Consider the following 11,914-nt stretch of genomic DNA (forward strand, 5'->3'; position numbering starts at 1 on the left):
GAAGGCACAGCAAGGATGGCTTGTGTCTGTGCCAGTGAGGACTCCCATGACTGTAGGTGATCTGAGTGGGGGCTGATCCCTGAAGTGGAATGTTTGGAAGGTAGGGTTCAGCTTGGACTGTTGCCCAGAGTACCTACATGTGGCCTGTATATACAGACATGGGCTTATCCCTACATGGTGGGACCATCAGAGACCAAGCATCCCGAGGACCAAGGCAGGAGCTGCAAGGCATCTCCTGACCTAGCAAGCCACCGAGTACCACCTTCCTCCTTACTCTGTTGGTTAAGGCAGTCACAAGTTGGTTCCATTTCAAAGAGAGGGGACACATAGATCCCATCTTTCAGTAGGATGAGTGTCAAAGAATTTATGGCCGTGTTTTAAAAAGCCCACTCAGGAATTGAATCCAGGTTCCCTGACCCTACAGCTATTGCTCTTCCAGTTAGACACGATTGTCTGGACATAGTAAGAGGCAGTATGCTGTGGGGGAGAGGTCCACAGGGAAATGAAGAACATGTCTTTGGCATGGCTGCATCACTGAGACCCTGAGGCTCTTTTACAAAGAAAAGCACAGCATGTAGCCACATTGCTTGGGAGGCAGCTGCTGGAGTGGCAGCAGTCTGGGCAGATTCAGATGACCTGTGTAGCTTTCCTGCTCCAGGTCTTCCTGGATAACCACAGCATCCCTTTGTTACTGTAAGGATGCAGTGCCCAGGGGAGGTGAAAGCCTCAAGGACATTCTAGCCTGCTTTGCAGAGAGGAGGGAGGTTTCTGTGTCTACGAGGAAGCCCAGTGCCCCACTACTCTGAGACTCACTCAGGGGGCTAAGCATTCCAAATCCTGCTCATATCCCGGAAGCCTAACCAAGACCCCCAGACGACATGCTGTTCATTCACACTATCTTGATTCTATTACGCATTGTTCATCTGCCAGTTTATCACATCCTGGAAAGAATAATGAACTTGGAATGACAACATTCTCCTAAAGTCTTGGCCTCATGAAATACTGGATCAGTAACCGTGGGGATGTCACATAGCCTTCTGCAGTCTCCATTTCCACAAAACAGTTATCAGTGTATCTGTTTCCCAGAAAAGTTATGAAGATTGCATGAGTTTATATGAGAAAGTGTTTTCCAGTCTGATAAGCATAATATATACTAGATGTTTTTATTGCCATTTTCTCTAATACTTAGCAAGCAGAGTGTTTCACTCACAGCAAGTGCTTAATAAATATGTACACTTTAGTCTTGATTTACTCCAGACCCCAGATGAAGTTCATGGTAGAAGGAGATTGGAACTTTTATCTCCTGTCCCACTTGGGGACATATGTCACAGAAGTCCTTTTATATGAATTGGCTGTGCTGTGCTTTTTCTTACCCTGCCAAGCTGGAATAGGGATGGCAGGCTTTTGAAAATGACATAACCACAGCATTGATTAAGAAAAAATAACTGACTGTCAATTTAATTAAATAGCTAGGGATATGCAGCCCCAGCCTCAGGCTATTTGCTTCAGGGCAAAACTAGTATGGGAAGGGTGATCCGGGCCTGTGATCTGGAGGCTCCTCTTCCAGGAGATTTTGGAAGCTGAATAAATTTTTGCAACAACTCACTTCATCCATCAGAGGCTCAATGAAATTAATCTATGAAATACGTGGAAATAGTTCTTTCCACACCAGGCCTTTGTAGAAAGAGTGGCCAGAGCAAATTCACAAGAGACAAATCTTGGTGCAAGTCACATTTCTGAAAATTTTCAATTTGCTCTATTTTTATGGTAATCGATGGATCTGTGTTTAAAACAGCAGGTGTTTATTAGATTCCCACTGTGTGCTCAGTGCTGTGTTAGAAGCTATGTAGTCTACAGACTTAGGAGAAGCTGTCTTCGTATTTATGATATTTTTTGGTGTCTGTTCCCAGAAACTCTTTTAGTGTACAATACTGAATATTCATAAAAGGATTTTGTGCCAGACCAGACAGTGAGCGTGAGAGAAGCATCAAGGCTGGGCCAGGCCACTGGAGAAACACCGCAGGCATCTGTGTTTGAGGTATGTTTAGTTCTATTTCCTTCTAGCTGGCTGTGCAATATGGGCAAGTTGTTTAACCAATACCAATTTGATTCTTACCTTTTGTACTAGTCAGTTCTCATACTGTTAATAAAGACAAACATGAGACTGGGTAATTTATAAAGAAAAAGAGGCTTAATGAATTCACAGTTCCACAATGCCTGGGGAAACTTCACAGTCATGTCAGAAGGGAAAGGAGGAGGGTCATGTCTTACGTGGCAGCAGGCAAGAGAGTATGTGCAGGGGCACTCCCCTTTATAAAACTATCAGCCTTCCGCGACACATGGAGATTATTGCAATTCAAGATGAGATTTGGGTAGGGACACAGAGCCAAACCATATCACCTTTATAACAGGCCGCATACAGGAGACTGTTGGTAGAATCCAATGAGAACTCGAGAGTAAGGCTTTGAACTCACCCAACTCAGTAAATACTTGTTAGTCTCCTTCATAGAAGGTCAGGGGGGATGGTCTTGGATGGTCTTTTGATGAACTATGTCTGCCTTAAGAACCACCCCCAAAACTTAGTGTTTTAAACAACAACCACGACTCTTGGGTTGACTGGGGCTCAGCAGGCTGGTTCCTTTGCACTTGAAGATGGCGCTGGATACTTGTGCTGATCCATGTGGCATCTGGACGTCTGGGGCTTCTACATATTGGCCTCTTTCTCTACCTTAGACTTTTCACATAGTCAGCCTGGGGCTCCAAGAGGAAGAATTAGAAGTGGCCAGGCTTTCTCAGTGCCTGGGCTTGCAAGTCTCAGGATGGTGCTTCTCCATATTCTACTGGTCAAAGTAATCACAGGCCTAGCAAGGGATTCAGCTCAGATTCCATCTCCTGAGAGGAAGGCAGATACATTTGGGAGTCATCTTAGGCCTCCTGAAGCCCCAGCTAACAGAACCCTTCCCAGGCAGCCTCTTGGTGTTTGGGAGATGTGCAGGTCCCATTTTCTGTTATGAGCATCCATATGCATTTTGGATATAGGGAAGAAGACCCGTTGCTGTCAGGTAGGTGGGTGGGTCAGCCATGCAACAGGACCTCTTCTCAGATCCAGTACTTTGTTGTATAGGCCTTCAAGTTTGACTTTGCCAGGTCAGGGAAGCTAGGTTTTTTTTATTTTTATTATTATTTTTTTAGGCTCTCAAGGACTGATTTACCTGAGCAAATCTCACAAAAGAGTGATGTGTAACTTAGATTATTGATGTGTTTATTTACAATGGCACAATGACTTTTTCTTCAACAAAGCACCCGAGAGGCTGAATTCTTCATCAGAGAACTTCAGCCCAGGGCTCAGGCAAGGGCATAGGGATTCTTGAGTAATATTCACCATGGAAATCCAGTACAGAAGTAGCTCAATTCCGAGTCTCCGACTTATGGCTTTGGCATTTCCTTTTCCAAGGACCATGTAGATCCTGCTTCTGCTTATACATTTTTTTCCACCTACATTAATACTATTGAGAAAAGTGCAGACACTGAGGAAGGTCTTGATCTGATCTGAAGTCTATTCTTCCTGCTATGACTTGAGAAGGTTCAGATATTTGAGGGTGATTTGCAAAACATTTATGTCTCCATACCATGCTAGCTTCAGTAGCATAATTAATTGCCAGGTTCAGAGAGTGGGTGAGCCATGAAGACTTTCTGTACACCAACTGTGGGGGAGACAGACATGCCAACAATATGCCATGGCCCAGAGTGAGTGTAAGAAGTGCTTACACTGGGCAAACACACTGCCAGGAGAACTTGCAGGAGAGCCACATTCATTTCAAGTGGTCAGAGCCAGGAGCACATTATGGAGGAGGTAGCTGGACAAGATTGGAGAGTCTAGCTTTTCTGGGGTTCTAGAAAAACATAAAGCAGGGCAGGGGAATAGCAGATGGCATTTAGGGAATACTTGTAGATTAGCATAACTCTAAAGGGTCATAGATATGTAGGTTGGGATGATTGGTGTGATTATGCATTATGTTTTGTTTTGAACTCTACAACGAAGGTGAATGTTCTTTGAATGTCAAGGCATATCTTATTCAGAAGTTTCTTGGCACTGACTTTTTATAAGATTAGGTAGTGAGGTGATGGACACTCAAGGGGAGAAGGATGGCAAAGTAGGAAGACTCATTGTCCCTAAGAGGATTCCACCAAATTCCTGAGACAGGAAATTCAATGAGATACAACACCCACAGATAGGTTACCTTACAGGGTAAAAGGGACTTTCCAAGTGGAGTTAAGATGGCTAATTAGAAACTTTAAGATGGGAAGATTATTGTGGATCATCTAGGTAGACATATAATCATGTAAGCCCTTAAAAGCAGAGGAAGAAGAGGTAGAGATTCAATGTTCAGGAAGCACTCAACACAACATCTTGGCTTGACTGAAGGGACTAGGTGTTGAGGAAATGGGAACCTTAGTCCCACAACCGCAAGTAACTGAATTCTGCCAACAACTTGAATAAGGCTGGAAGGGAATTATCCCTCAGAGCCTCTAGATAAGGTCCTAAGTTGGCCAAAGACTTGATTTTGACCTTGTGAGACCCTGAGGAAAGAATCTAGCCAATAGTATGCTGGACTCTGAGCTACAGAAACCTTGAGGTAATACAAGCATGTGTTTCACTTTTAAAAATGCAATGTATGCGTTGTTTGGGTGGCATTAGGAACTTAACGGAGATGACACACTTTCTTCTCAATAGCTTGAGCTCAGGGTTCTCAGTCTTCCATGGGGAGGCCAATCCAACAGGCATGTCATTATTGCCTTGGTCTGGACGAGGCAGCGAACGGGTGGCAATTCATCTGGGATTCAGGGAGTTGGGCTTGATGCCGGGCTCCAGGCCGCTGAACTAGTCTGTGGAAGACACTCGAGAAATGGCTTCCACAGGAGGACACCTGGGCTACCTTCTTACCACCCGTGCCTCCTCCGGGGGCCTGAGCAGAAATTGGCTTGTCCTGGACTCACTTTTCATCTCTCTCCACCTCTTGATCGCTCTGCCAAATTTCCCTCCCACAAAATGCCTTGATGATGAAGTGGGTTCTGTCACTCGCAACATCTTTAAAGCTCCCTTCTCTGATGACTCTTAATTTGGTGCTGATCAGATTTTGGGAATTAGCACTAAATGTATACATGTAGTTATTCAGGCCTGGTAGAGGGTGTTTGCAGACTCCAAGAGAAAGTTTTACTCCAAATTTTAAAATTCATTACACAGGTATTGAATTTTATTTCTTCCTCTCTTTTGTTAACATTGGAAAGCTTTCTCTTGCTCTTCACCTTTTACAAAATAATCTCTTCTTCATTTGGTCAGTTTGTCCTTTAAGGCTCAAAGCCACCTCCTCTGTGGAGCCTTTTTTGATTCCTTGCAGCATGGTCCTTATCCCCTCCTGTATTTTCACACATCACAGCTGTCATCCTTATCAGACTCTGCTGAGTGCTCTGCTGAGGTGTTGCCTCCACTTCTGGACCATAGCTCCTTATGTGTTTTGTTGCCGCAGCACCCAGGATAACGTTCTGGGTGTCTGGGGGTTGCTCAGTAAAATGATGGGGAAGAAGCAATGAATGCAGAAGCAGCCTGCTGAAAACCCAACAGATGGGTCCTGCAAGATTGCAAAAAGCAGCTGGGTGTGAGGATAAAAACCAAGGCAGTTAATGAAAAACATTTTTATTTGACCTGATTAAAAAGAAGTTAAAGCTATGAGAAGTTTCTGCTGAGGAATTAAGAATATGAGTCAGGTGAGCGGTAATGTGAACCCTAGGGGGACAAGAGGTAGAGGAGTCAGGAGTCCTTGGCTGGAGCCCTAACATGATCACCAGCCTACGGGGACCTTGGGCCTCGGGCTGTCCATAGAAGGCAATGAGGATTTGCATTCTTTGAGTACTTAGGGCTCTTCCCACAGGCATCCAATGTACCTCCTAATATCGGGGACATCTTCTGAATATCAGGAATCAATATATTCTCTGGAGTGTGGAAATATATATATTCCTAATGGAGATCTTTCCTCCTAGACAAAAGGTTGCTTCTTGGTAGGGTGGAGTAGTAGAAAGAGCTTCTACCATGTGACCTTGGCCAATTTTCTAAGTCAAAGTTTCCTTACTTGACAATTTGGGATATTGACCTTTGCTTTATTGGTTTGTTGCAAAGATTAATTTATTTAACGTATAGAGGACTTCCACTTTAAGATGGCCTCAGGCAATCAGCACTTGAAAGAGTTTTCTCCCAATTGCTGTGTGAATATTAATGAAATTACACCAAAACAGTAGTTAGGAAATCCCCCCCGCCAAAAAAAAATGTAATTGACTATATTCCTGTTTCTGAAAACAACAATATTTGGGAGAAATTTTCTAAATATAGTTCTGATGAAAGATTGACTCCTTTTCTCATGACCTCTCCTCTCCTTTTTTGTTTCTGGTTTTGTTTTTTTGTTTTTTTTTTGAGATGGAATTTCACTCTTGTGACCCAGGCTGGAGTGCAATGGCAGCTCAATGCAACCTCCATCTCCCAGGTTCAAGTGATTCTCTTGCCTCAGCCACCTGAGTGGCTGGGATTACAGGCGCCTGCCACCATGCCTGGCTAATATTTATATTTTCAGTGGAGAGGGGCTTTCACTATGTGGCCAGGCTGGTCTCGAACTCTTGACCTCAGGTGATCTACCCACTTTAGCCTCCCCAAGTGCTGGGACTATAGGTGTGAGCCACCAGGCCTGGCCATGACCTTTCTTTCATATATATATATATATATATATACACACACACACACATACATACACATACCTACATATACACACACACATACACACACACATATATATATAATATATATATTTTATATATATATTATATATATATAAAATTACATTTTAGGTTTTGGGGTACATGTGAAGAATATGCAAGATTGTTGCATAGGTACATACATGGCAATGTGGTTTGCTGTCTTCCTCCCCATCACCTATATCTGGCATTTCTCTCCATGTTATCCCTCCCCAACTCCCCACCCCCCTGATGTCCCTCCTCTCGTTCCCCCCCCACAGACCTCCGTGTGTGATGCTCCCCTCCCTGTGTCCATTTGTTCTCATTGTTCAACACCCACCTATGAGTGAGAACACGTGGTGTTTGATTTTCTGTTCTTGTGTCAGTTTGCTGAGAATGGTTTTCACGTAAAATACTGGCAAACTGATTGCAACAGCACATCAAAAACTTATCTGTCACGATCAAGCAGGCTTCATCCTGGGGATGCAAGGCTGGTTCAACATACACAAGTCTATAAACAATTCACCACATAAACAGAACCAAAGACAAAAACCACATGATTATCTCAATAGATGCAGAGAAGGCCTTTGACAAAATTCAACAGAAGTTTATGCTAAAAGACCTCTCTTTTTCTTATCAATGCAGGTGATTTAGAACATTGTTTGGTAATCTAGTATCAATCTACACCAAAACTACCCCAGAATTTTTAGCTTCTTTTCTGTCCACTGTCCTCTCTGAAAGGAGTGGTGCCAGTTGCTAGGGAATAGGTAGGAAGAACAACTACCCCTCTCCCCACTATCTTCCCGTAGATCAGAGACAGAGTCTGTCCCAACCAGGAAACAGGTACTTCCGTTTCATTTAGAGTCCATGACTCCTATATACAACCACAGGGAAGGACTGGCTATTGTGGACTGCATCTTAGGGACTGTTCTTGAAAATGATGGAAAAAGCTGAACCCTGGGAACAAGGAATATAGTCGTTTAAAGGCCTTTATAAATTGCATTTGGTCAAGGGAGAATCTTTAACTTATCCTCATCTTCACTAGACATTACATCCTTTGCCTTAATGTTGTTATAGCGGGTAGCTAGTCAGACATGAACAGGGCAGGAGACGGACCCCACACCCCACCAGGAAAGTCAGGCAACCATCAGGTGATGGTCAGGCAGTTGTCACACTTCCTCTCTAAAATAATGGTGTTAAAATGTGTGCTCTGAATGAAGAGACCCCCAAACAGGCTTTGAATGTCAGCAACATGGCTCTTTATTCACCTGGGTGAGAGTGGGCTGAGCATGAAATGAGAGTGAGCGGACAGTGGTGGCATAGGAGTTGGTTTTATAGGTTTGGGGTAGGCAGGGAAAAGTTACAGAAGTTACAGTTTAGGTCGGTTTTGGCAAGCTGGGAAGCGGGTTGTAGGGTCTGCAGTCACGAGGTTCACCAAGGTCGATTACAAAATCCAACTGCCTTATCAATTAAGCTGGGAATAAGGAACAACAGAAGAATGTCTCAAGTTAATTAGGCACCACAGGGGTTGATCATTCTTCCCTTTTCATGGTCTTTCAGTTACTTCAGACTTTCTAGTTCCAGGAACTCATCTGGAGTGTCATGCAGGTCACAGAGGTTACCATGGTGTCCATGGCACCAGTCAGCCAGCCTAAAAGACCTCACAGATAGGTTGCATCCAGTGCCAGGGAAAGTCAGTTTCCCAGTAGATAAGAAACACCTGAAACTGGTGATCAGCAGCTTGCTGAAAAGATCTCAGGAGTTGCGTGGATGGACTCAAGCATGCGCATTAAGAGACAAAATGGTGGAGTATGACCTTCCAGGTACATTCCACTGGAAAAGGGAAGAATGCCTCCGGTAAGCAAACATACAGCTCCTATAAACACACTGCACATGCTCACCTCCTAGGCCACCACGTATGCGGGCAGCTCACTTCAAGGGAAGAATCAAGGGAAAAGGGATGAAAGAAGCTGGGCATATGCCAGCATGTAAAACCTGAGGTCCAAGGTCAAACAGGGTACTAGTGCTCCAAGACATCCACTTGGCTCTCTTCCAAGTGTACTTTCTCTTCATTCTTGCTAGAAAGCTTTTTAATAAACTTCTTGCTCTAAAACTTGCTTCAGTCTCCTCTTCTGCCTTATGCCCCTAAGCTGAATTATTTCTTCCGAGGAGGCAAGAACCGAGGTTGCTGCAGACCCGTACAGATTTGCTTCTGATAACTCGGACACCCACAACCCTTAATGATGTCAGGTCATTTTAGTTCATCAGAGCAGTAAGAAATAAACTTGTATTAGATGCTGGAATTTGGAGTCAGAGGTGAACGTCAGTCTTCCTTCTAGCTTTAACTCTGAGAAGGGGTTCTTCCTGGCTATGACACTTTCTGGCTGTGTTCTCTTGGGTAAGATATTCTGCATCTTGGAGTTTTCATTTTTAAAATAGAGATTGCAACATCTATGTTTTAAGCCTGTTAGGGAGATTAACATAGTTCTCAATTCAGGGTATTTGGTTCTTAGTACCTAATTAGGCCTCAATGGATATATTATTATCAATTGTAATGATTAATCTCATAAGTGCTTTGGTAAGGTAAGCCATCCACCCTATTAACAAATACCAGGCTTAGCTAGAAAGAGCCACGTTTAAGGATGAAATAGCAGAAAAACAAAATAATCAAGAGACAGAATGAGGCCTTCCAAAGAATCCTGAAACAAAAATTATTTCTAATTGGAACACATAAGAGCATTTGCCTAGCATGTGTGTTTTAAAAAACCATGACCTTCATGAGTCAAGAGTAGGCAAAGAAGCTGGATGCAGTGGCTCATGTCTGTAATCTTAGCACTTTGGGAGGCCAAGACAGGTGGATCACTTGAGGTCAGGAGTTTGAAACCAGCCTGGCCAACATGGTGAAACCCCGTCTCTACTAAACAAACAAACAAACAAACAAACAAAAAAACCAGGCGTGGTGGCAGGCACCTGTAATCCCATCTATTTGGGAGGCTGAGGCAGGAGTATTGCTTGAACCTGGGAGGCAGAGGTTGCAATGAGCTGAGATTGCATGACTGCACCCCAGCCTGGGTGACAGAGCAAGACTGTCTCAAAAAATAAATAAATAAATAAATAAAATAAAAAAAAAAGGTAGGCAAAGCCAAGGAGAAAAAGGATTTAGATGCAAATTCAACAGATGAGATGGTAAGAAAATTAAACTCAAGAGAGACTTTCAGAAAAATGAAACAAATCAACCTGTGTATCTAAATTGTTGGCATAACCATGCAGAAGGGAAATATTCCAAGTGACACTAGAAGAGTGTTTTGACATCTCCAGTGGATTATTCCCAAAGGAGAAGAAGAACTGCCAAATATCTTCAGTTCTCTTCAGAATGCCTGTTGGTGGAGCAGTGTTGACATTGATATTCTGAGACTGTGTGTGTATCATGGAAATGAATCAAATGAGTGATTATGTTGTTGACATTGAGAGCTGAGGTTTCCGGCATGGCTGAAAGGAGGAAGAGATGTAAGATGGATGAGGTTAAAAAAAAAACAACTCCATAACTGAATTTGAATTGTCAGTGTGAACTATATTTTACCTTAACAATCTTCCTCGCAGTGGATTAAGGGGCTGAGAGATAGTGGCCAGCCTAGCAGCTGTGAGCATCCCTGGTATGAAGGTTGTGCTCTCTAATGCCATTTGCCACTAAGATGAACCAAGTCTTCTAGCATTGGCTTGATTCTATGGGGAAGTATATGTTCAAGAAGAGCTTAAAATGACTTGTCATACTAGATAGCAAAGAAGCGATTATACACTACCACAGATGGGTTAAAGGACTTAGGAGACCGCCTAAAGAACCTCCCAGAGGCCAAAGATGGGACATATTGGTCTTCCAGAATGATAAATGCAACGAATTAAAACACTTTGAATAGGTTTCAATGCAAGTGTTCATAATGATAACACATAATAAAAAAACCTCATCAATTATTTTTGGAGGATGCTAGAGAAGCATATTATTTTAAAATCTAGGAAATATTAGAAAATAAGTTGAACATATTACATATTCTGCTTTGCTTTTTTTGTTGTTGTTTTGTTTTTAGAGTCTTGCTCTGTCACCCAGTCCAGAGTGCAGTGGTGTGAACCTGGCTCACTGCAACTTCTGTCACATGGGTTCCAGCGATTCTCCTGCCTCAGCCTCCCAAGTAGCTGGGATTATAAGTGTGCATCACCATGCCTGGCTAATTTTTGTATTTTTAGTAGAGGCAGAGTTTTTCCCTGTTTGCCAGGCTGGTCTTGAACTCCTGACTTGAAATGATCTGCCGGCCTCCCAAAGTGCTGGGATTACAGGCAGGAGCCATTGCGCCTGGTCTATTCTGCTTCCTTATACAATTTCTTTCTTTGAATAATGAGTTGAGTAGGGGTAGCTTCTCTATGTAGAAGAATTCCAGCTGATAAGCCAAGAATGATAGAATTAGACTGTTTTTAGGCTCTAAAGATACTCTCCAGGTAGAGTGAGAAAGTGCTTATAAATGGTGATAATATCACAAAAAAGAGATAATGTGACATTTATGTGTGTGTTCTGATTAAAATAAACACCAATTCTCAGGAAATGCAGGGGACAAAGGAACATGTTAATGATACAAAAGGATGCAATCAGCAAAATCCAGAGTATAGGAAACTCTACATGACAAATGGCTGTTTTTTTTTTTTTTTTTTTAATTTATTTTTTTTTTTAGGGTACATGTGAAGAACATGCAAGATTGTTGCATAGGTACACACATGGCAGTGTGATTTGCTGCCTTCCTCCCCATCACCTATATCTGGCATTTCTCCCCATGCTATCTCTCCCCAACTCCCCAATCCCTACTGTCCCTCCCCTATTTCCCCCTGACAGACCCCAGTGTGTGATGCTCCCCTCTGTGTCCATGTGTTCTCACTGTCCAACACCCGCCTATGAGTGAGAACATGTGGTGTTTGATTTTCTGTTCTTGTGTCAGTTTGCTGAGAATGATGGTTTCCAGGTTCATCCATGTCCCTACAAAGGACACAAACTCATCGTTTTTTATGGCTGCATAGTATTCCATGGTGTATATGTGCCACATTTTCCCTGTCCAGTCTATCATTGATGGGCATTTGGGTTGGTTCCAAGTCT

The sequence above is a fragment of the Sapajus apella genome, unplaced genomic scaffold, assembly GCF_009761245.1.
Source record: "Sapajus apella isolate SASKATOON/1434 unplaced genomic scaffold, GSC_monkey_1.0 scaffold107, whole genome shotgun sequence".
NCBI lineage: Eukaryota > Metazoa > Chordata > Mammalia > Primates > Cebidae > Sapajus > Sapajus apella.